This window comes from Erythrolamprus reginae, chromosome 5 (assembly GCF_031021105.1).
Source record: "Erythrolamprus reginae isolate rEryReg1 chromosome 5, rEryReg1.hap1, whole genome shotgun sequence".
In the NCBI taxonomy this organism is placed as follows: domain Eukaryota; kingdom Metazoa; phylum Chordata; class Lepidosauria; order Squamata; family Dipsadidae; genus Erythrolamprus; species Erythrolamprus reginae.
In genome coordinates, this window is record NC_091954.1 from 115,449,096 (window position 1) to 115,473,353 (window position 24,258).

A 24,258-nucleotide genomic window follows, 5' to 3' on the forward strand; every position below is an offset into this window, starting at 1 on the left:
CATTGCTATCAGTAGTAGAGATTTCAACTCCCACAAAAAAAGAGCTGTGGGTTTTTGGTTGCAAAAACCCAGTTAACCACAACATGGTAGGAAATAGACACAACAAAGCCATTGTTAGACAACGCCAGGGGTCGGTTCTGAATTATCAAGGACAGATCCAGCCTAGAACTAAAGATAAATTTGCTAATGGTGAGAACAATCGATCAGTGGAATGGCTTCTCTCCAGAAAGAATTCCGTTATACTATATTCTGCATTTGTATTTTTGTATTTTCAAAGTGAAGGCACTAAGAACCAATTTGATTGCAGGAGCATACAGATAATGCCTATTAATTAAATGCATCCAATTCTGCATCCAGTTTTGGTCGCCAGTGTGTGTGTGTGTGAAAAGATAGTAGCATAGAGCATGCTACAGGTTCAAGTCCCAGTAAGGGTATGCCTATTTGATGAGACCATAACAGGTCAAAATAGATCTATAACAGGCTCCCTTCCTTTTCACTTATCAGCAAAAATATGTAACCATGTAAATTATAGTTTGTTGATTAAAAACAATTTATCTGCCTTGAAATAGCCCCTGTATGGGGCCGAGCAGTGATGGGCTACCAAATTTTTTACTACCACACTGTGGGCGTGGCTTATGCATTTTGTTTCAACATCTTTCAGTGCAAATTGGGCGCTCTGGGGTGGAGCTCCAAATTTTGCTACCGGAATTGCGTTCCTGACCATTCCCATAGGAGCCCATCACTGGGGCCGAGAGGCGAAAGGAAAGGAAAGTTGCTTCCTTCCATATTTTATATTCATACATACGTACATACATACATGTATTGGCATATTTGGGTCTTTTCGCATGTAAGATTGATAGAATCTTGGTGACATTTCAGCAAGATCCCACTCGTCAACTTCAGGCTGGTGCTTTCGGCTTCATGCTATAGTGAACAAAGCATAGTCCGAGTGCTGTGTCTCTATAAATACTGGGAGGGGGGTGTATTTGTGGAGTGCTGGTTCAACTGTTGCAAGCGGGTTGGTTGGCTATGTTGTAACATCCTGATTAGTTGATGGGTTAACACCTTGAGTAGTTGATGCAGTTGATGTTTGCAGATTAGTTGATATTCGCAGATTATCTGCGACATCTTGAGTAGTTGTTGCAATTGATGCCTGCAGACTAGTCAGCTGTTTTGTAATGTATGTCTGTGGTGTAACACCCTGGGTTTTGGTTTGGCTCTGAATTTGTGATCTGGGTGTGTTTATGGTATATGTCAGTTTGCTTTGTGTGGGTGTCAGAGGGGGTGCAGCATTTGGAGATGCCGCCGTGGTTTGGCTTCTGGGTGGTGGTTGTATTTTATCTGTGGGGTGGGTATGGCTTTCGGTCTGGTGAGGGTGATTGGTGGTGGTGTCCTGTATTGTTTTGGGTCCGGTGGTCAGTTTTTGTGGCTGGGATTCGTTTGTTGACCAGGACTAGTTTCCAGATGTCTGGTAGGTGGGAGGTATTGTCACATTTGTTCATATTGTGTCTGTGGGAGTTTCTCTATTTCAATGGCTTCCATAATTATTCTCTTGTTGAGGTGTTCAGTTTTGGAAATTAATTTAGTTCTTTCAAAATCAATTTCATGGCCTGTTGTTTCGAGGGGTTGGAAAAGGGAGGAAGTTTTTTCTTTTTTTTAAATAGAAAGCTTTATTGGTTTTTAAAACATTTTCTTTAAAAACAAGAACATAATTATACTTTTAGTAATTCTCCTTTGGTGCATGAAAAAAAAGAAAAATAAACGATCACATATCTACTTTCCATCACGGTGTTCTCATTTTTCTGCTTTTCTGACTGCATTCTTGGGATTGGACAACCATTTGTGTGAAACGGCATAGGGCAGTGACGGTGAACCTATGGCATGGCTGCCACAGGTGGCACGTGGCGCCATATCTGCTGGCACGTGAGCTGTTGCCCTAGCTCAGCTCCAACGTGCATGTGTGTGTCAGTTAGCTGATTTTTGGCTCACACAGAGGCTCTGGGAGGGTGGAAACTGTTTTCACCCTCCCCAGGCATAGAATTATGGGTGTGGGCACTCCTGCCTGAGCTGGGGGCTGGACTAGAAGACCTCCAAGGTCCCTTTCAACTGATATGCTGTATTCTGCCCCAAGTAACCTCTCTGTATGGATTCTCTCTCTTTGGGGAGGGTCTGTCAGGAATTCCTGGTTAATTAACCACACTTGGAGCAATAAATGGCTTCTCACTACGTTAAACACACTACCTGACCTTTAATAAGCTGACGGAGGCAGCTTTTTCTCTGCACCAAGCCTAAAACTGCAGTTTTATGCCGCCCACAGTCCATAATGGAGTTGGGCAGCATACACGTTGCCATAATAAATAAATAAATAAATAATAAAAACCAGCAGCATCCGTTTTCGAAGCATCCTCCCACTTCTCTGCCGTGCCAGAGTTCTCTTCTTGCCACCCAGGGATTATTGTGGTGGTGGAATTCCACGTCTTTTCCTACTGGTTCTATGAGAGCGCACTTCATGTGCCACGCAGCACTCAGAAAGCGTCCTTTGCACCAGCGTAGAATAGAATAGCCTAGAATAGAATTCTTTATTGGCCAAGTGGGATTGGACACACAAGGGATTTGTCTTTGGTGCAGATGCTCTCAGTGGACATTTAAAAAAAAGATACACCTTCGTGGCTCTACCAGCCATCCCTGGAAAGCCAGGTAAACCTCCGACTTCCAGCACTAGGTCTGCAGGAGAAACAAGTGACCTTCTAGGCTAACCTGGTGGCAAACCTTTTCGGCACCGAGTGCCCAAACCTGAATCCGAGTGCATGTGCATGCATGCGCGCACGCCAGAGCGCCGGAAACCCAAAGACCAGCTGACCAGTGCATGCATGCCTGTTTTGGGCCATTTTGGGGCTGTTTTTCAGGCAGTTTTTTGGATACTTTTTAGCCAGAAAAGTGGCCCGGAAATGGCCCAGAAAACAACTTGGTTTTTTGGTCATTTTGGGGGCCGTTTCCTGGGTTGTTTTCAGGCACTCCAGTGCCCACAAAGACCAGCTGCCTGGCCTACATGTATGCACTGGAAATGCCACACGTGCCCTCAGAGAGAACTCTGCATGCCACCTGCGGCACCTTTGCCATAGGTTCACCATCACAGCTCTAGGCGCCTGTCTGGACTTCTGTGGTTGCGCACCATTCCTCCAGTTACAGATGGAGAATGTATTTCAGCCATGTTACAACTCGATGCGAACCCTACATGGGCAAGGCGGTCTTTAAGTAAGTGGCCCCTGATTTTACAACCTTTTTTTTTTTTGCCACGGTTAAATCGTAGATAGATAGACTGCTAAATTAAGAATTAAGAAGATGTTGGGTAACCATTTGTGTGAAGCAGTATAGGGTTTCTTGCCTAAGCATGGGGTTGGACTAGAAGACCTCCAAGGTCCCTTCCAACTCTGTTATTCTATTCTATTCTACCCTACATTCTATTCTATTCTATCCTGCATTCTATTCTTTATTTATTTATTTATTTATTTATTGGATTTGTATGCCGCCCCCTCCGGAGACTATTCTATTCTATCCTGCATTCTATTCTATTCTGTTCTATCCTGCATTCTATTCTATTCTATTCTATTCATTCATTCATTCATTCATTCATTCATTCATTCATTCATTCATTCATTCATTCATTCATTCATTGGATTTGTATGCCGCCCCTCTCCGGAGGCTATTCTATTCTGTTCTATTCTATCCTGCATTCTATTCTAAACTCTAACCCTGGAGACGTCAGGGGCAAACTATTTCCAGATTGCTGGAAATCTTTATAGGTTTGTGCATTTTACTACTGGTTCGGTTCTAAGACAGCTTTGGTCTTAAAAAAAAAGTCATTGAATTTTAAACAACAGCTGAATTATATAATCTGAAGAAGGAGAGGCAGCCCCAAACTTCCTTAACTAACAACATCCTGATATGTAATCAGCATTTAATATCTTTTTATCCTGTTGTTCAGAACAAAACCTTTCCCAAAGCAGATTAAACTTAATTAACAATACTAAATGCACACACTCAAATCCTAAATAAAAAAATCAATAACCATCAGTATCTAAGTGATTTTAATAGGAAACAGATAAAATCCTCACCGGTACTTTGCTCAAGAGAAATAACTGAGGATCTTATAATATTTACAAATGAATAGGTTAGTTCCATGCTAGCACAATTCATGAAAATTATCAGAATATCATAAAAGGGATCAATACATTTATCTTTGAGTACAGGGAGTCCTCCACTTACAACAGTCTGTTTAGAAGCAGTTTGAAGTTTTCCACAGCACTGACTTACAACCGTTTTTCACACTTACGACTGTTACAACATCCCCATTGTCACGTAATCAAAATTCAAACGTTTGGCAACTGATTCACGTTTACAACGGTCCTTTTAAGGTATATGTGTTGATATAAAAAATGGAAATTGTGTAGGAAAAAATAAATAAGAGACCTGACTTTTCTCCAGAAAATATACTTTTACGGTTACATTTTATTAATGCATGTTTCACATAAGAGAGCATAAAAACAGAATAGTCATATTGCAGCAATACTTTTTACTACGTGAGCTGTAAAATAAATGAGACCTAAGTGGGGTGAAACTGTATTTTTCCCGTAACAGGAATCTATTCTTATACCCAAATGGGAAAAAAACCACATAAAACCATATCCAAATCAGGAGAAAGGCTAATCATCACAAAAGCAATATTTCACAACTGCATCAACTTCAACTCCAAGAATTCCCCAGACAGAGAAAGAAAGAAAGAATGAAAGAAAGATAGAGACAGACAGAAGAGAGATAGAAAAGAGATCATATGATAGATAGATAGATAGATAGATAGATAGATAGATAGATAGATAGATAGATAGATAGATACCGTGTTTCCCCGATAGTAAGACACCCCCGATTGTAAGATGTATCGGGGGTTTCAGGGGGGGTCAGCTAATATAAGCCGTACCCCGAAAGTAAGACATATGTCTTACTTTCGGGGAAACACGGGGGTATTGCCGCCTCCCTCTCATCTAGGAAGGAAGGAGGGAAGGAAGGAAGAAAGAAATTAAGAAAGAAAGAAAGAAAGAATCCAACAGCGACTTCGTTACGGAATTGGCACTGCTACCCCACTCGGCCCTTTCCTAAAATCCGGGGTTTCCCGGGGGGGGGGAGCCCGATGACGTCGCTTCCAAGCTCCCCGCGCGCCCCTCACCTTCGCCTCGCCGCGGCGCCACCGCCTCTTCCCCGGCTTGGCAAAGCGAAGGACGGCGCTGGTCCGAAGTGAGCCGAACAGGCGGCGGCTTGCAGCGAAGGCGCTCGTCCCAGCAACCGAGTCCCGCCGAGGCTCGGCTGCAAGCGGCCAGCGAGGCCGACCGGCTCCGAGGCGAGCGGCTGGAGCTGCGCCCTCCTTCGCCCGCCTCCTTTCCGGCAGGCAGGTGGGGCTGCCCAACTGCGCAGAGCGGCTCCTCCCGGGGAAAACGAAACCCGAGACTCGGGGCCGAGCCAAAGAACTTACACGCATCGCCCAAACCCCCTCCAGACACACACTTCCCCGACACGCGTCTGCGGCTCCACGCGTGCACGCCGCTTGGAGCCCTGAGGTTGAACTTGGAAAAGGGCTCATGAGGCTCCTGTCCCGCGGCTGCCCTTCTGGACTCTGGGGAGATGCCGCCTTCGGGAACGCGACCCTTTCAATTTTTTTCCAATGTAAGACATACCCCGAAAGTAAGACGTAGTGGGGCTTTTGGGGATAAAAAGAAAGTAAGACACTGCCTTACTATCGGGGAAACACGGGTAGATAGATAAGAGATAGTAGATAGATGGAGTCTGCGGAAAGGGGTGGTATACAATTCTAATAAATAATAATAATAATAAAATAATAATAATAGATACAGACAGACAGAAGAGAGACAGAAAAGAGATATGATAGAAAGATAGATACAGATAGATGAGAGAGATAAATAGATAGCTAGATAAGAGATAGAAGATAGGTAGGTAGGTAGGATAGAGGAGAGAGAGAAGAGAGATCATATGATAGATAGAAAGATAGATACAGATGAGAGATAGATAAATAGATAGCTAAATAAGAGATAGTAGATAGAGATAGATAGATAGATAGATAGATAGATAAATAGATAACTAGATAAGAGATAGAAAATAGAGACAGACAGACAGACAGACAGGAGAGGGAAGGAGGGAGTCTCTCCTCCAGTGAAGGAAGTTCTGCTCCCCCCTTCAAACTTCCTCCTAATGCGTCCCCCAAAACCTGCACGGTTCCATCCACTCAGCCGCCCCACTTGGCGTCGTGCCGCCTTCCCCAACCGGGCGCCCTCCAGACTGCGGCGGGGCACGTGCGCTCGGGCTGCCTGCCTGCCATCCGGCTGAGCCTCGTTGGAGAAACTCGCGCAGGACGGGCGGGCGCGCCAAGTCCAGGAGGGAAGCGGCCGGCAGGGGGCGCGGTGGAGCGGGCACGCCCCCTGGCGGCGCTTTATAAAAGAGCGGCCGAGCCGGTCTTCTCGCGGACTGCCCGGGCGCTGCTTTCGACGGGCGGACCGAGGCTGCCGACGGGGCGAAGGGAGCAGCCGAAGCATCGCGGCGGGGGCTTCTCTCCCCCTCCCGGAGCCGGACGGGTGAGTCCCGGGGCTGCCTCCGCCCCTCGCGCTGTGGGGAGCGCGGGCAACCCTTGCGCTCCGTTCCCAGCCCGTCTCGAGCTCTCCGGCACTCTGCACACGCCCAGAGACAGGCCGCTCTCTTTCCCGGCCTCTTCCTCGGAAAGGGAGCGAGGCGGGGGGGGGGGGGAGAAGCGCAGCCTTAGACGGCTGGGAGGATGGGTGGGCTCGATCCGGCGCTTGCCTGCAGCAAACGAGGTGCGGTGATAGCGTGGGAATGGAACGGAACGGAATATAGAAAATCAATAGAATAGAATTAGAATATAGAAAATTAATACAATAGAATTAGAATATAGAAAATTAATAGAATAGAATATAGAAAATCAATAATGGAATAGAAGAATGGAATAGAATGGAATAGAATATAGAAAATAGAAAATCAATAGAATAGAATTGGAATAAAATAGCATAGAATAGAATATAGAAAATAGAATAGAATATAGAAAATCAATAGAATGGAATGGAATAGAGGAATGGAATGGAATAGCATATAGAAAATAGAATAGAATAGAATATAGAATATAGAAAACCAATAGAATAGAATAGGAAATAGAAAATCAATAGAACAGAATATAGAAAATCAATAGAACAGAATATAGAAAATCAATAGAATAGAATTAGAGCAGAACAGAATATAGAAAATCAATAGAATAGAATAGAATAGAGAAAATGGAATAGAAAAGGGAATGGAACTGAATGGAATAGAATATAGAAAATCAATAGAATAGAACAGAATATAGAAAATCAATCGAATAGAATTAGAGCAGAACAGAATAAAACAGAGAATAATAGAATAGAATAGAATATAGAAAATGGAATGGAATAGAATAGGGAATGGAATTGAATGAAATAGAAGATCAATAGAACAGAATTAGAACAGAATAGAATAGAATATAGAAAATCAATAGAATGGAATAGAATAGAATAGAATTCTTTATTGGCCAAGTGTGATTGGACACACAAGGAATTTGTCTTTGGTGCAGATGCTCTCAGTCTCAGTGTACATGAAAGAAAAGAGACATTTGTCAAGAGGTGCAGCTCTTAATGACTGTCACAAGGTACAAATAAGCAATCAGGAAACAATCAATATTAATAGAAATCGTAAGGATACAAGCAACAAGTTAGTTATGCAGTCGTAAGTAGGAGGAGATGGATGATAAGGAAAGATGAAAAGACTTAATAGCAATAGTAATGCAACCTTAGTGAATAGTTTGACAGTGGTGAGGAAATTATTTGTTTAGCAGTGTGATGGTGTTCGGGGGGGGGGGAGCAGTTCGGGCTGCACAGCTTGGCGCTTTCTGAGACCCCTCCCAATGGTATCAATCAAGGAGAATATTTGTAGTTCCCAGGTATATTTGGTGGTTGTTCTGGTAGACGTTTTATGACCCAATTAGATCACATCATCAGTGCTGGAAGGAGGAGAGGGTTGCAAAGAAGAGAAGTAGGACTGTGAGATTCTTGGTGCTCTGAGCTTGGTGGGGGGTTTTCTGGCAAGACGTTTTTTATTTTTAAAGTTTTATTTATTAGTTTCCTCACTTTAAAGACATCACTGTAATTTAATACAGATCTGTGCCCGTTATCTTACATTTTTTACATTTCTTACATCAGTATAATTATATGCATTATATTTCATGTTTATATACACTGCTCAAAAAAATAAAGGGAACACTTAAACAATAGAATATAACTCCAAGTAAATCAAACTTCTGTGAAATCAAACTGTCCACTTAGGAAGCAACACTGATTGACCATCAATTTCACCTGCTGTTGTGCAAATGGAATATTCAATGAGAATGTTTCATTCATTCAGATCTAGGTTGTGCTATTTGAGTGTTCCCTTTATTTTTTTGAGCAGTATATTTCTTATTTTTTGTATGTCCTTAAACATTTTATCACAGTCCCTTGCTTCTATTTTCAATCCAATGATACCAATTGCTCCAAATCTCATAATATTCTGAATTACTTGTTCCCTTAATTTCCATTGTCATCCTGTCCATTTCTGCACATCTGTAAATTTTCTCTATGGTATTATTTTCTGGTGGAATCGCTTTATTCTTCCAAAATTGTGCATTGCAGTCATTTTTATATGTGTCATTAGATATTGTATTTGGGGTGTGTGTGTCATGTTTTCCTCTTAATTCCTAGTAACATGCATTCCAGAGTAAATTCTATTTCTGTGTTTGTTATCTCCATTAGCCATTTGTGTATTATTTCCCAGAATCCTTTTGATTTGGGACACGTCCACCACAAATGAAAGAAAGTGCCTGATTCTTTGTTGCATTTCCAACATGTCGAATTTAAATTTGGGTAAATTTTCGCTAATCTTGATGGTGCCAGGTACCATCTGTAAAACATCTTGTAATAATTTTTTTAAATGCCACTGATTTTGTAATTTTGCAATTTATGTTCCAAGACGTTTTATGACCCAATTGACATCGCTACTGTTGTGATGTTACCTAGTTTGGCTAATGAAACATCTGCAACAGGGCCCAACTCTTCCCCCGCCAGAAGCCGTGGAAGAAAATTTTTGAGAACCATTTGTCTGAAATGGTGTAGGTTTTCCTGCTTTAGTAGAGGGGTGGACTAGAAGACCTCCAAGGTCCCTTCCAACTCCATTATTCCCTTTCTCTGTTGTTCTGTTACTATTCTCTTGTGGGCTTTTTTGGGTCCACAATGCATGACTTAAAATGGGAATTTCTAAAGGGAAGGGGACCGTATAGGATCTCTCTTCCAACTCAATTCTGTCTTTGGAAAAATGAGACTTCCATCATATTTAAATAAGAGAGGATGGGAATTGTAGTCCGGCAGGTGTGAAGGGTCAGTCCCCTCGACATATTTCCTGAGTGCTGCCAAGCGGCGGATGGGAAGCTTAGAATACAGCTGGAATTCTGGGATACAGCTATACTCGCACTTAACAACGAACTAGAGGGTCACCATCAGCGAACTGTTGAACAATATTACTTGGTTTGTCATGTAGATGGTTGAGTGGTTCAGGGTGGGGAATTTGTAGTGGTGGGACATTTTATTCTATTTTTTATTCTATTTTTAAATTTACCTATTCTGATTTTATGTATGGTGGGACTGGTCTTTGGGTGTCACACGACTTTCGTTGCCAATGACAATTTATTGTTCTGACAATGACAATAAATTTATTATTATTATCTGCCTGGAACCCGCATTGCATATCAGGCATTAAATACAATCGAGAGAGTCCAGAAATATTTCACCAGAAAAGTCCTTCACTCCTCCGCTCGCAATAAAATGTACCTTATTCCACCAGACTTGAAATACAGCGATTAGACAATTTACAACTACGTCGCCTCCGAACTGATCTAAACGGAGTTCATAAAATCATAGACCAAAATGTCCTTCCTGTTAATGACTACTTCACCTTCAACCGCAGCAATACGCGAGCACATAATAGATTCAAACTCAATGCAAACCTCTCTAAACTTGAATGCAGAAAATACAACTTCAGCAATGCCTGGAATGTACTACCTGACTCTGTAGTTTCTTCCTCAAACCCCAAAAACTTTAAAACCTTAGACTGTCTATAGTCGACCTCTCCCCTTTTCTAAGGTTTGTAAGGGGCATGCATAAGCGCACCACTGTGCCTACCGTCCCTGTCCTAATGTTATACTGTCCTCTTTTATTGTCACTTTTCCTTATGTAGTTATGTTTATACAAATTACTTATGTAGTTGTTCTGTTGGGCTCTCTGGCAGACTTCTCCCAAAAATTCACAGGTACAAATTTCACATACACACACGTTTGAAAATTCAAAACAAAGTTCTTTATAATGAAAAGTCACTTAAACTAAGCTCTCTTTTGGTATAGCAAAGAGCACTCGTCTCCAAACAAACTGGTAATTGGTACAAGTCCCTTATCAGTTCTGTGATACTTAGCTTGCAGCTGTGAGGCAATTCACAGTCTTCTTCTTTCACAAAGTGAAAAACCCTTTGCCCTGGTTTAGTTTCAAAGCGGGGAAAAATCAGCACACAAAGGTCGAAGTCAGTAAAGCAGTCACGAAACACAACGATCAGATAATCCTCCACAATGGCCAAACCCACAGGCTGCTATTTATAGCAGCCTCACTAATGACCACAGCCCCACCAAACCACAGGTGGCCTCATTTTCTTTGATAATAATCTCTCAGTTGTTGCTGCCTATGCATCGCTCTCCGCATGTGTGGCTGTATCATTAACTCTTGTTCCGAATCCAAGGAGGAGCTAGATAATTGATCTCCTTCTGAGCTGTCTGCCACACTCTCCTCCTCCCTGTCACTCATGTCTTCTTGGTCAGAGGAGCCTTCATCAGCAGATTCCACCGGGGGCAAAACAGGCCTGCAGCATGTGGATGTCTCCCCCACATCCACAGTCCTTGGGGCAGGAACTGGGGCAGAGCTAACCACAACATGTAGTTATGTTTATACAAACTACTACTATCCTATACATCAATGTTTCCCAACCTTGGCAACTTGAAGATATCTGGACTTCAACTCCCAGAATTCCCCAGCCAGCATTCGCTGTCTGGGGAATTCTGGGAGTTGAAGTCCAGATATCTTCAAGTTGCCAAGGTTGGGAAACACCGCTACACATGTTTGACTAATAAATAAACAAAATAAATAAATAAAGAAAATAAATTGCTCCTGGCGCAGTCTGCAAATAGAGGATTATCCCAGAGCAAAGGCGAGACTTGGCCGCAGTTACTCCGTGCACGTCTAGAGTTCATTTCTTTTGACGCAGGCGAGATTGAGAGGAGAGTGGCTGTAAAACCAGCAGGTTGCAAGGAATCGTTGGGAGGTCAGAAGGCGTTTTCTGCTCTTCCTTCCTGGGCTCTGGATTATTGATGCCTTTGGCGCAATCTCGCGCTCTCTCTCTTCCTGGAAATTTGCAGAGGTGGAATGTGACACGTTTTAAGCAAAAGGGTCGGGAAGGAAAGAGGAGAGATTTGAATCCGGCGACGTTGACGGTCATGAAGGTCAGTTTCCAACATTTTGCAAACGGTTTGGTGCGGTAAGCGGGACTTTTAAAAAACGGAGGGGGGTAGTCAGAGAAAATGCAGTTTCTGTAGCTTGCTGTGGTGCAGGTACTCCTCGACTTAACAACGGTTCATTTAGTGACCATTCAAAGTTACGACGGGACAGAAACAAGTGACCGGTTTTCACAGCTACGACCCTTGCAAGCAGCCCCTTGGTCACGTGATCAAAAATTCAGATGCTTGGCAACTGATTCATACATGACCGGCACTGCATCCTGGGGTCACGTGGTCCCTTTTTGCGACCAGCAAAATCAACGGGGAAGCCAGATTCACTTAACAACTGGGTCACTAACTTAATCAATTCCTCAAACAACTTTATTTAATTGTTGATTGATTTAATTGGATTTGATTCGATTCGACTCAACTCGACTCGACTCGACTTGATTGACTTGACTTGACTTGATTTGAATGCCGCCCTCGGAGCAGCTCACAACAGCAATACAAAATACAAATCCAATGATTAAAAAGCAAAACAGTTAAAAAACCTTGATTTAAAAACACTCATACAACCCAAACAAACCATACATAAAACAGAGTGGCAGCGGGGAATCAATTTCCCCATGCCTGGCGACAAAGGTGAGTTTTTAGAAGTTTGGGAAAGGCAAGGAGGGTGGGGGCAGTCCTAATCTCCAGAGGGAGTTGATTCCAGAGGGTCGGGGCCGCCACAGAGAAGGCTCTTCCCCTGGGTCCCGCCAGACGGCACTGTTTCGTCAACAGGACCCGGAGAAGGCCAACTCTGTGGGACCTAACCGGTCGCTGGGATTCGTGCGGCAGAAGGCGGTCCCAAAGGAGCAGCAAAAAAGGTCATAAAATGAGGCGAAACTCACTTAACCGACATCTCCTTGAACAAGAGAATTGTAAGTTGAGGATTACTAGAAATGACTAATATATACTGCTCAAAAAAATAAAGGGAACACTGAAATAACCCATCCTAGATCTGAATGAATGAAATATTCTCATTGAATACTTTGTACAAAGTTGAATGTGCACAACAGCAGGTGAAATTGATTGTCAATCAGTGTTGCTTCCTAAGTGGACAGTTTGATTGCACAGAAGTTTGATTTACTTAGCGTTATATTGTGTTGTTTAAGTGTTTCCTTTATTTTTTATTTTCACAAAAGTAAATAGTTGAGCTTGTAGGTTGTCACCCCCTTCTACTGTGCTAAAAAGATTCCAAAAGTGTTCGAAGGGACCTTGTAGGTCATCTAGTCCAACCCCCCAATTAAACAGGAGGCCCTTCACATTTTCTGACAAATGGCAATCCGATCTCTTCTTGGAAGTCTCAAGTGATGAATTAAGTCAATGTTTTTCTCTCCGCCCCCCCAATTGCTTTTCTCTCTTTCCCTTTTCTTCCCCTGATTTCCAATTACTTTCAATTTTTCTTTCTGTTTTACATTTGGACAAGCCAATTATGCAATGCTGCACGTTGAGGACTTCTACTGTACGAGATTCCTTAAAAAGCAAACAAGAGATAAGAAACCAGCAAAAGCAGTTCCAGAAACGTGTTTAATTCGTCCTATTTATTTACTCCTCTGCAGTAATTTGTTAGTTGTCTGTCTGAATTGATTTCCCATTTTTCTGTCCCTGCCACCCTCGGAGTGACTCCCATTGATCGAAAATGCCAATAGTCAAATCAGTGCGCAGTATTTTTTTAAAAAACCAGCAAACCTTCCAATCAAGCCAGCTGTCTGCAAAAAAAGATGTAGATTTGCAGTGTCTACTCCCCGCGCCCACATTTTGGAGAGAGACAATTAAAAATAATAAACCCACTCTTTCCCTTCCCCCAAATTCTAAAGAGAACTGAGCACCCTCATTGTATGTAGCATTAGTGCCTGATTTTTTGGGGGAGCAGAACAGAAAATTGCAATGACATGGTAAATCCAGGCAGGAAAGACATTTGACTTGATAGAGTTGAAGTCAATGCAGACACGCACATACACACAGATGTCAGACATCAGTCTTCTACAACATTGCGTCGCAGTCCCACTGCCTATACTCCACAGCAGAAAGCGTCAATTGAAGTGGGTTAAGATGGGGAAAAAAGGGACTGTTTTGCCCCAAAAGTAGCCAGCATCTCTAAAGATGTTCCAGATGTGTTTCCTATTGAGAGCAACAGGATGCAGACTTAAAGCACTTCTTTTTAAGGGAGAAAAGCCAAAAGTATCCTTATCCATGAATGCCGAACTCCTTAGTGAAAAATAAAGAGAGGACAAAGCTCCTTTTGAACATTTGTAAATATTAGTTGGCTAGCGGTGGGAATTTGACGGACGCCCTACATAATGCCGTTTCATGTTTCCGACACGATTTGCCTGCAGCCTCTCGGTAGGTGACACAACTTTCTTCTTTGCATGGTATTGTGAACTCTTTTTTTTTTTTTAACTTTTAAAATTCTCTTAAATGCCTGATTGATGGTGGCGTTTTTATGGGGTCCGTTAGTGAAATGTGAAAGATAATTACTACTTCTTTTTTTTTAAGTGCTAAACGGTCTCTGATTCCTACGTCAGTGTGCAGCAGCTATTAAATAGAAAATAGTTTCAGATAATCCCTCATTTTGAATCTTCCTGATTTCTGATCTTTCTCTCTCTCTTTTTGTTTAAAAACAACCTGGCAGGTTGCGGGCTGCCTTATTTATTATCATTTTATTTTATTATTTATATTTATGTGCTGCCCATTCCAATAGGACTCATTCCAATACTCCATCCTGCATCTGAAAGTTTGTGATCTTTTTATTTAAAACAATTCCGTGTGTTTATTTGTATTTAATGATGCTGCCCTAGAGCCATCTCCTGGTCTCCAAATGTTCTCAGGGAGAAGGGGGGGAAATGGAGAGCAGCGGGTGGCAGGAACAAAAGGATAAAGATAAAAAACAGAATACGTTGAAAGGGACTTTAAAGGTCTTTTAGTCCAACCTAGCAGCCAGTCGTCCATACTCTAATGGCTTGAGCAGGAGACTGAATAACATTCCAAACAAACAAATGTCTGATCCCTTCCTAAGAAATTCCAGTGTTTTTTAAGCAGCCATAATTTCTGAAGGTTATGGATAGTCTAAGGGTAAAATGTTGGGGGTTAGGGGATGACACTACAGAATCCAGTAATGAGTTCCACGCTTCAACAACCCGATTACTGAAGTCATATTTTTTACAGTCAAGTTTGGAGCGGTTAATGTTAAGCTTGAATCTGTTGCATGCTCTTGTGTTGTTGTGGTTGAAGCTGAAGTAGTCTTTGACAGGCAGGACATTGCAACATATGATCTTGTGGGCAATACTTAGATCATGTTTAAGGCATCTTAGTTCTAAGCTTTCTAGGCCCAGGGTTGAAAGTCTAGACTTGTAGGGTTTTCTGTTTCGAGTGGAGGAATGTGGCCTGCACTGGCTGCCGATCAGTTTCCGGTCACAATTCAAAGTGTTGGTAATGACCTTTAAAGCCCTACATGGGCCAGAATACATCCGGAACCGCCTTCTACCGCATGAATCCCAGCGACCGATAAGGTCCCACAGAGTTGGCCTTTTCCGGGTCCTGTCGACTAAACAATGTCGTTTGGTGGGCCCCAGGGGAAGAGCCTTCTCTGTGGCGGCCCCGGCCCTCTGGAACCAACTCCCTTGGAGATTAGAACTGCTCCCACCCTCCCTGTCTTTCATAAACTACTCAAGACTCATTTATGCCGCCAGGCATGGGGGAGTTAAGATATTCCTTCCCCCTAGGCCATTACAAGTTATGCATGGTATGTTTGTGTGTATGTCTGGTTTTATTAGAAGGGTTTTTAGTTGTTTTATTATTGGATTGTTACATGCTGTTTTTTATCATTGTTGTTAGCCTCCCCGAGTCTGCAGAGAGGGGCAGCATACAAATCCAATAAATAATAATAATAATAATAATAATAATAATAATAATAATAATAATAATAATAATAATTTGGGGTAGCCAGGGGGCTGGAGAAAGGCTTATTTGCCTATTTTGGGGGCATTTTTCGGGGCATTTTCAAGCCATTTCCTGCCCCTCCGGTGCCCATGAAGACCAGCTTGGCTATCACGCATCTGTGCACCAGAAACCAAAAGAGCAGCTGGCAACAGCTCATATGCCCACAGATGCTCGTAAGTGTCAAAAATGGTCATGAATCGCTTGTTTCAGTGCTGTTATAACTTCGGTTGGTCACTAAACGAACTGCTGTATATTGAGGAATAACTGTGTGAATTGTTCTGGATATTTTAAACATGATTTTCTCCTTTTTTTCTTATTTTTTCTTTTCTCTCCTGGCTAATGATCGCAATAAAGTGACTTGATCTGATTTGAAAAAGGAGGACAGGTTTTCCTTGCTGCAGAGATGGAATATGATGGGTGCCAATTAGATACAGGTTTAACAGAATTGGAAGGGACCTTGTAGAATAAAATAGAGAAGAGTAGAATAGAATAGAACAGAATAGAACAGAACAGAACAAGAAATAGGAATAGAACAGATCAGATCAGATATTGGAGAGTAAAGTAGAATAGAATAGAACACTTAATGATTGCCATAGGGCTCAAATAAGCAATGAGGAAACAATCAATATTAATAAAAATCTTATTTATTTATTCATTCATTCATTCATTCATTCATTCATTTATTTATTTATTGGATTTATATGCCGCCCTTCTCTGCAGACTCGGGGCGGCTAACAACAGTAATAAAACAGCATATAATAATAATAATCCAATACTAAAAACAGTTAAAAACCCATTATTATAAAAACCAAACATACATACACATATACCAAGCAAAAAGTTACAGTCATCAGTCCTAACTGGGAGGAAATGGGTGATAGGAATGATGAGAAAAAACTAGTAGAAATAGAAGTGCAGATTTAGTAAATACTTTGACAGTGTTGAGGGAATTATTTTTTTAGCAGAGTGATGGCGTTTGGGGGGGAAACTCTTCTTATGTCTAGTTGTCTTGGTGTGCAGCAGTGGTAGGTTCCTACCAGTGCGGTAGGCGACTCCATACCGCTAGCGGTTGTCATGTTGTGCAATTTGCGTGCGACCGCTCCGGTGTCGGTACCAGGCCATCGGGAGTGTTTTTCCGTCAAAGCGATATTTTGGGGGGATTGGAGCTTCCTTATTTTTATGGCTAATTTGTTTGTCTTGTTTTTGGTGATTATTGGTACATATAGTTTAACGACTCTTTGCATTTCAAGAAAAAATATATTGTAGTAATCTTCAGCAGTATTACAGACAGAGAATAATGCCTGCCAATCAAGAGCTGAGAAGTCAATATCTATGATATCATAGTGGGCTTTTTGAAAGTTGTAATTAATTGTTGTTTGTTGTGGTTAGCTCTGGCCCAGCTCCTGCCCCAAGGACTGTGGATGTGGGGGAGACATCCACATGCTGCAGGCCTGTTTTGCCCCTGGTGGAATCTGCTGATGAAGGCTCCTCTGACCAAGAAGACATGAGTGACAGGGAGGAGGAGAGTGTGGCAGACAGCTCAGAAGGAGATCAATTATCTAGCTCCTCCTTGGATTCAGAACAAGAGATAATGATACAGCCACGCATGCGGAGAGCGATGCATAGGGAGCAACAACTGAGAGATTATTATCAAAGAAAATGAGGCCACCTGTGGTTGGGTGGGGCTGTGGTCATTAGTGAGGCTGCTATAAAGAGCAGCCTGTGGGTTTGGCCATTGTGGAGGATTATCTGATCGTTGTGTTTCGTGACTGCTTTGCTGACTTTGACCTTTTGTGTGCTGATTTTTCCCCGCTTTGAAACTAAACTAGAGCAAAGTGTGTTTCACTTTGTGAAAGAAGAAGGACTGTGAATTGCCTCACAGCTGCAAGCTAAGTATCACAGAGCTGATAAGGGACTTGTACAAATTACCAGTTGTTTGGAGACCAGTGCTCTTGGCTATAACAAAAGAGGGCTTGGTTTAAGTGAATTTTCATTATAAAGAACATTGTTTTGAATTTTCAAACGTGTGTGTGTCTGAAATTTGTACCTGTGAATTTTTGGGAGGATTCTACCAGAGAGCCCGACAGAAGATTGTTGTTGTTATTATTATTGTGATTTTTGTAAGGATGTATATTGAGACAAAAGTTAATAATACTGTGGTCATTATTGGAAAAGGGCTTGAGTGTGAACTGTTGCAGAAGATGACATCAAGACAATTGCTGTGTTGAAGGATGTGTTAAAGAGGTTGGCTTTAACGGCTTTGTCATTACATTCTTTACCATTTGGTTGTTTGAGGGGTGGGATGAATCTCAAGCCTTTGAATTGGTTCTTTGCAGAGTTTTCGCACGTTTTTGAGATTGAATTTCGTGGCTTAATTTTGGACCGGTGGCATTAAAAAGGCTGGAGGAGGGGGGGCCCTCCCATCACCAAAGGGGACGACAGCTTTGAGGTGGATTGATCACAGGTCTGAGTCACTCTCCTGCATAGCATATCAGGCATTAATACAATCGAGAGAGTCCAGAAATATTTCACAAAAAGAGTCCTTCACTCCTCCGCTCGCAACAAAATACTTTATTCCGCCAGACCTGAAATACTGCGATTAGACAATTTACAACTACGTCACCTCCGATCTGATCTAACTGTAGTTCATAAAATCATACACCAAAATGTCCTTCCTGGTATTGACTACTTCACCTTCAACAGCACCAGTACACGAGCATGTAATAGATTCAAACTCAATGTAAACCGCTCCAAACTTGACTGCAGAAAAATACGACTTCAGCAATAATGCCTGGAATGCAAACCCCCAAAACAGGACCGCCTTCTGCTGCACGAATCCCAGCGGCCGATTAGGTCCCACAGAGTCGGCCTTCTCCGAGTCCCGTCGACTAAACTATGTCATCTGGCAGGACTCAGGGGAAGAGCCTTCTCTGTGGCGGCCCCGGCCCTCTGGAATCAACTCCCCCCGGAGATTCGAACTGCCTCCACACTCCTCACCTTCTGCAAGACTCTGAAGACCCATTTATGTTGCCAGGCATGGGGGGGATTCTGACTAGTAGGACTTGAGTATGGTATGATTGTGTAGTATCGATTGTTTTTTAATGATAGTGGGTTTTTAACTTTAGTTTTTAACTATTAGATTTGTACTGTTTTGTTTAGATTTATATTTAGATTTATTGGATTTATATGCCGCCCCTCTCCGCATACTCGGGGCGGCTCACAACAATAATAAAAAACAGCACAGTACATAATACCAAATCCAATGCCCACCAATCTAATTACAATTTAAAATTAGTAATCTCATAAAAACAGTATATATAAAAAACAGGCACACAGTCAATCAATCAACAAACAACATGGGCAAGGGGGAGGTGTTTTAGTTTACGAAAGGCAGGGAGGGTGGGGGCAATCCTAATCTCAGGGGGGAGCTGGTTCCAGAGGGTCGGGGCCCCCACAGAGAAGGCTCTTCCCCTGGGTCCCGCCAGACGACATTGTTTAGTCGACGGGACCCGGAGAAGGCTAACTCTGTGGGACCTAACCGGTCGCTGGGATTCGTGCGGCAGGAGGCGGTCCCGAAGATATTCTGGTCTGGTGCCATGAAGGGCTTTATAGGTCATAACCAACACTTTGAATTGTGACCGGAAACTGATCGGCAACCAATGCAGACTGCGGAGTGTTGGAGTGATATGGGCATACTTGGAGAAGCCCATAATTGCTCTCGCAGCTGCATTCTGCACGATCTGAAGTTTCCGAACACTTTTCAAAGGTAGCCCCATGTAGAGAGCGTTACAGTAGTCGAGCCTCGAGGTGATGAGGGCATGAGTGACTGTGAGCAATGACTCCCGGTCCAATTAGGGCCGCAATTGGCGCACCAGGCGAACCTGGGCAAACGCCCCCCTCGCCACAGCTGAAAGGTGTTTTTCTAATGTGAGCTGTGGATCGAGGAGGATGCCCAAGTTGCGGACCCTCTCTGAGGGGGTCAATAATTCCGCCCCAGGGTAATGGACGGACAGATAGAATTGTCCTTGGGAGGCAAAACCCACAGCCACTCCGTCTTGTCTGGGTTGAGTTTGAGTTTGTTGACACCCATCCAGGCCCCAACAGCCTCCAGGCATCGGCACATCACTTCCACTGCTTCGTTGACTGGACATGGGGTGGAGATGTACAACTGGGTATCATCGGCATATTGATGATACCTCACCCCATGCCCTTGGATGATCTCGCCCAGCGGTTTCATGTAGATATTAAATAGCAGGGGGGAGAGGACCGACCCCTGAGGCACCCCACAAGGGAGAAACCTCGGGGTCGACCTCTGACCCCCCACTAACACCAACTGCGACCAACCGGAGAGGTAGGAGGAGAACCACTGAAGAACAGTGCCTCCCACTCCCAACCCCTCCAGCCGGCGCAGAAGGATACTATGGTCGATGGTATCGAAAGCCGCTGAGAGGTCAAGGAGCACCAGGACAGAGGACAGGCCCCTGTCCCGGGCCCGCCAGAGATCATCCATCAGTTGTTATTGTTGTTGTGAGCCGACCCGAGTCTTCGGAGAAGGATGGCATACAAATCTAATATATTATTATTATTATTATTATTATTATTATTATTATTATTATTATTATTATGTCAATACAACACAGCAAACGAGATCACTATGCTGCATTTCGTATGTCATCACCAGTCGGGCACTTCCCAAGCACCTAGGACTGCATGATGTAGTAGTGAATTATTATTATTATTATTATTATTATTATTATTATTATTATTATTTAACCTTAGATTGTCTACAGTCGACTTCTCCCCGTTTCTAAGAGGTCTGTAAGGGGCATGAGCAGTAGTGGGTTGCAGCCGGTACAGCTGGGTTAGGCGTTCGAAATGCGCATGATTTCGTTTCTGTGCATGTTTAGCAAGCAAAATCTCACATGAGGACGCTGTCATGCGTGAGATTTTTCTGATTTTCGTTTTGGTTTTTTTTTGCTTCTGCGCATGCACGGAAGCAAAGAAATGGCCGAAAATCGGCGAAATTCCGTGCACAAGAGCATCCTTGCACGAGATTTTGTTTGCTGCGCATGCGCAGAAGTGAAATGCTGCGCCGATGGGTGCATGCGCACCCACAACAATCCCAGAGGGCGTACCAGTAGTGCGAGTAAGTGGAACCCTTGCCTGGGCACTCATAAGCGCACCACTGTGCCTACCATCCCTATCCTATTGTCCTTTTGTCCTCTTTATCGTTGCTTTTTTACTTACATTCATACAAACTGCTGCTATCCTATATGTGTTTGACAAATAAATAAATTAAAGATAAATAAATTGGACGGAGGGGAACTGCAGCACAGGCAATGCATCAAAACCAACCTAGACCTCTATTTTCACTGGCCGCGAGTGGCTCCATCAATCCGTTGAATAAATGAATTCCACTAGTCTTGACTTACGCCCATTTGTTTAGCGATTGTTCGAAGTTGCAACTACCCTGGGGGGGGGAAATTTCCCCGCTTCTGAAAGTAAAAAACTGTAAAAGAAATACAGCTGACCGTATGAAATATGACAACAGTGTAGTTTACTGTAAAAAGAAGACATTTAGAAGTTGAATTTTTTTCCTTCCCCCCCCCAATTTTTTTTCTCATTTCCCCCCTTTGTTTGTATGTCTGTTTATATGTATGTGTGTACATTTAACCACTATAATAAACTATCCACAATACTAGTATATAACTCTTATTACATCCACCACTACAACCACTAAGCACTAACCACTAACTATAAACCACCCAGCACAAAACCACTCTGTAACAAACCACTCTTTAACAAATGTCTCTGTAACAAAATCACACTATAATATGCCAGGGTGTTACCCCAAGGTCCCTTCTAGCTCTACTCTGATTGATGGATTGATGTATGAGAGTGAAAGAGGAGACATTTGGCCTAACATCCCAAATTGGTTGGGCGTAATCTTATTTCAACTTTATATAATCAGGGTGTCCGGCAAACCTGGGAAATTAGGGAAATTGGTGGTTCAGGAAATATCAGGGAATTTGTGCAAAAAACAGAATAACTCGCAAAACCCCCAAACTATATTAAAATGTTTAAAAGTCAGGGGGGAAAACCATGTAACCCCCACCCCCCCCAGATCATGCTGCCTGGCAGAGTCAAGCAAAAATGAGCATAACTGTGGCAGCTTGTGATATTTCTCCATGGCTTAGCCGTTTGGTATGATGTCATCTACAACAGCACTTTAACTAGATTGCAATTTACAGGGAAATATCAGGGAATTTCAAAATTCTTCCCCCGCCCCTCCCGACACCTTGATATTATTTACTGTGCTGGTAAACTTGGAGATGTCTTTAATCTCACAGACACAGCCGCCATCTTGACTTCTTTGACCCTCCTTGTAGTAACATCTGTGGTTAGCTGATAGTTCAGCTGCAGTAAAATCAGTTTAATAAGTTGTCGGAGAATAGAAATATCCGTTGAGTCTGTTCAATCCAGATTTACATTACGGGTATAATTTACGTCAATTGTGCAAAGATGCAATTACAGTAACACTTTTGCCCCAATTTGCATCCTCTACCTCATAAAACAAGCACACGAATGACATTTTCAGCCGTTATAAAAATATCAGCAGGAAAATTATCACCCGTATTATAAATGAGCGGAAAGGACATACCGTAAATCATGTTTGGGCCCCTTTGGAAATGACATCACAAAGATAAATGTGTTATTTTTCTTGCCTGCAAACTGTGCTAAATGAAAAGTCAGAGAATCAAAGTCTTATAGGTAAGGCTCAACTTGAAACCATTCATTTAGTGATCATTCAGAAAATTACAACACCACTTATGACCTTTTTTTCACACTTATTTCTTGTACACTGAGAGCTTCTGCACCAGAGACAAATTATTTGTGTGTCCAATCACACTTGGCCAATAAAGAATTCTATTCTATTCTATTCTATTCTCAAGACAAATTCCTTGTGTGTCCAATCACACTTGGCCAATAAAGAATTCTATTCTATTCTATTCTCAAGACAAATTCCTTATGTGTCCATTCACACTTGGCCAATAAAGAATTCTATTCTATTCTATTCTATTCTCAAGACAAATTCCTTGTGTGTCCATTCACACTTGGCCAATAAAGAATTCTATTCTATTTTATTCTCAAGACAAATTCCTTGTGAGTCCAATCACACTTGGCCAATAAAGAATTCTATTCTATTCTATTCTCAAGACAAATTCCTTGTGTGTCCAATCACACTTGGCCAATAAAGAATTCTATTCTATTCTATTCTCAAGACAAATTCCTTGTGTGTCCATTCACACTTGGCCAATAAAGAATTCTATTCTATTCTATTCTATTCTCAAGACAAATTCCTTGTGTGTCCAATCACACTTGGCCAATAAAGAATTCTATTCTATTTTATTCTCAAGACAAATTCCTTGTGAGTCCAATCACACTTGGCCAATAAAGAATTCTATTCTATTCTATTGAGTCACACTTGGCCAATAAAGAATTCTATTCTATTCTATTCTATTCTCAAGACAAATTCCTTGTGTGTCCAATCACACTTGGCCAATAAAGAATTCTATTCTATTCTATTCTCAAGACAAATTCCTTGTGTGTCCATTCACACTTGGCCAATAAAGAATTCTATTCTATTCTATTCAAATTCCTTGTGAGTCCAATCACACTTGGCCAATAAAGAATTCTATTCTATTCTATTCTCAAGACAAATTCCTTGTGAGTCCAATCACACTTGGCCAATAAAGAATTCTATTCTATTCTATTCTCAAGCAAATTCCTTGTGTGTCTAATCACACTTGGCCAATTAATAATAATAATAATTCTATTCCATTCCATTCCATTATTCCATTCCGTTCCATTCCATTATCTATTTTATTCTAGCTCTATTCTATAATTCTAGCTCTACAGTATTTCTATTCTATTCTATTCATAACAACAACAACAACGGAGTTGGAAGGGACCTTGGAGATTTTCTATCTAGTCCAACCCCCTGCTTAGGCAGGAAACCCTAAACTACTTCAGACAGATGGTTATCCAACATCTTCTTAAAAACTTCCAGTGTTGGAGCATTCACAACTTCTGGTGGCAGGCTGTTCCACTGATCAACCATTCTGACTGTCGGGAAATTTCTCCTTAGTTGTAAGTTGCTTCTCTCCTTCTTTAGTTTCCACCCATTGCTTCTTGTTCTACCTTCAGGTGCTTTGGAGAATAGCTTGACTCCCTCTTCTTTGTGGCAACCCCTGAGATGTTGGAAGTCTGCTATCATGTCTCCCCTGGTCCTTCTTTTCATCAAACTAGCCATGCCCAGTTCCTGCGACTGTTCTTCATATGTTTTGGCCTCCAGTCCCCTAATCCTCGTTGTTGCTCTTCTCTGCACTCTTTCTAGAGTCTCAACATGTAAAAGTAAATAGTGAGATAGCAAAGTTTGCTGTCGACACTAAATTGTTCTTGGTAGTGGCTAGTGAAAGCTCCAGAAGGATCTCTCGAAATTGAGTGAGTGGGCAACAAAGTGGCAAATGCATTTTAACCTAAACAAGTGCAAAGTTATGAATACCGGGGCAAAAAAACCCAATTATACCTACCAACTGATGGGGATCAAACTGTCTGAGACA

The 24,258-nt window shown here is 42.3% G+C and overlaps 1 protein-coding gene across 1 annotated transcript in view; it reads left to right on the top strand.

Annotated features, from left to right (window-relative positions):
• Positions 1 to 6,526: 6,526 nt before the first annotated feature.
• NMUR1 (neuromedin U receptor 1) overlaps positions 6,527 to 24,258 on the top strand; it is a 31,564-nt gene continuing 13,832 nt past the window's right edge. Inside the window, exon 1 of the mRNA XM_070754172.1 lies at positions 6,527 to 6,638. The gene's annotated coding sequence lies outside the window, so the exon portion shown is untranslated. The remainder of the gene's footprint in view (positions 6,639 to 24,258) is intronic.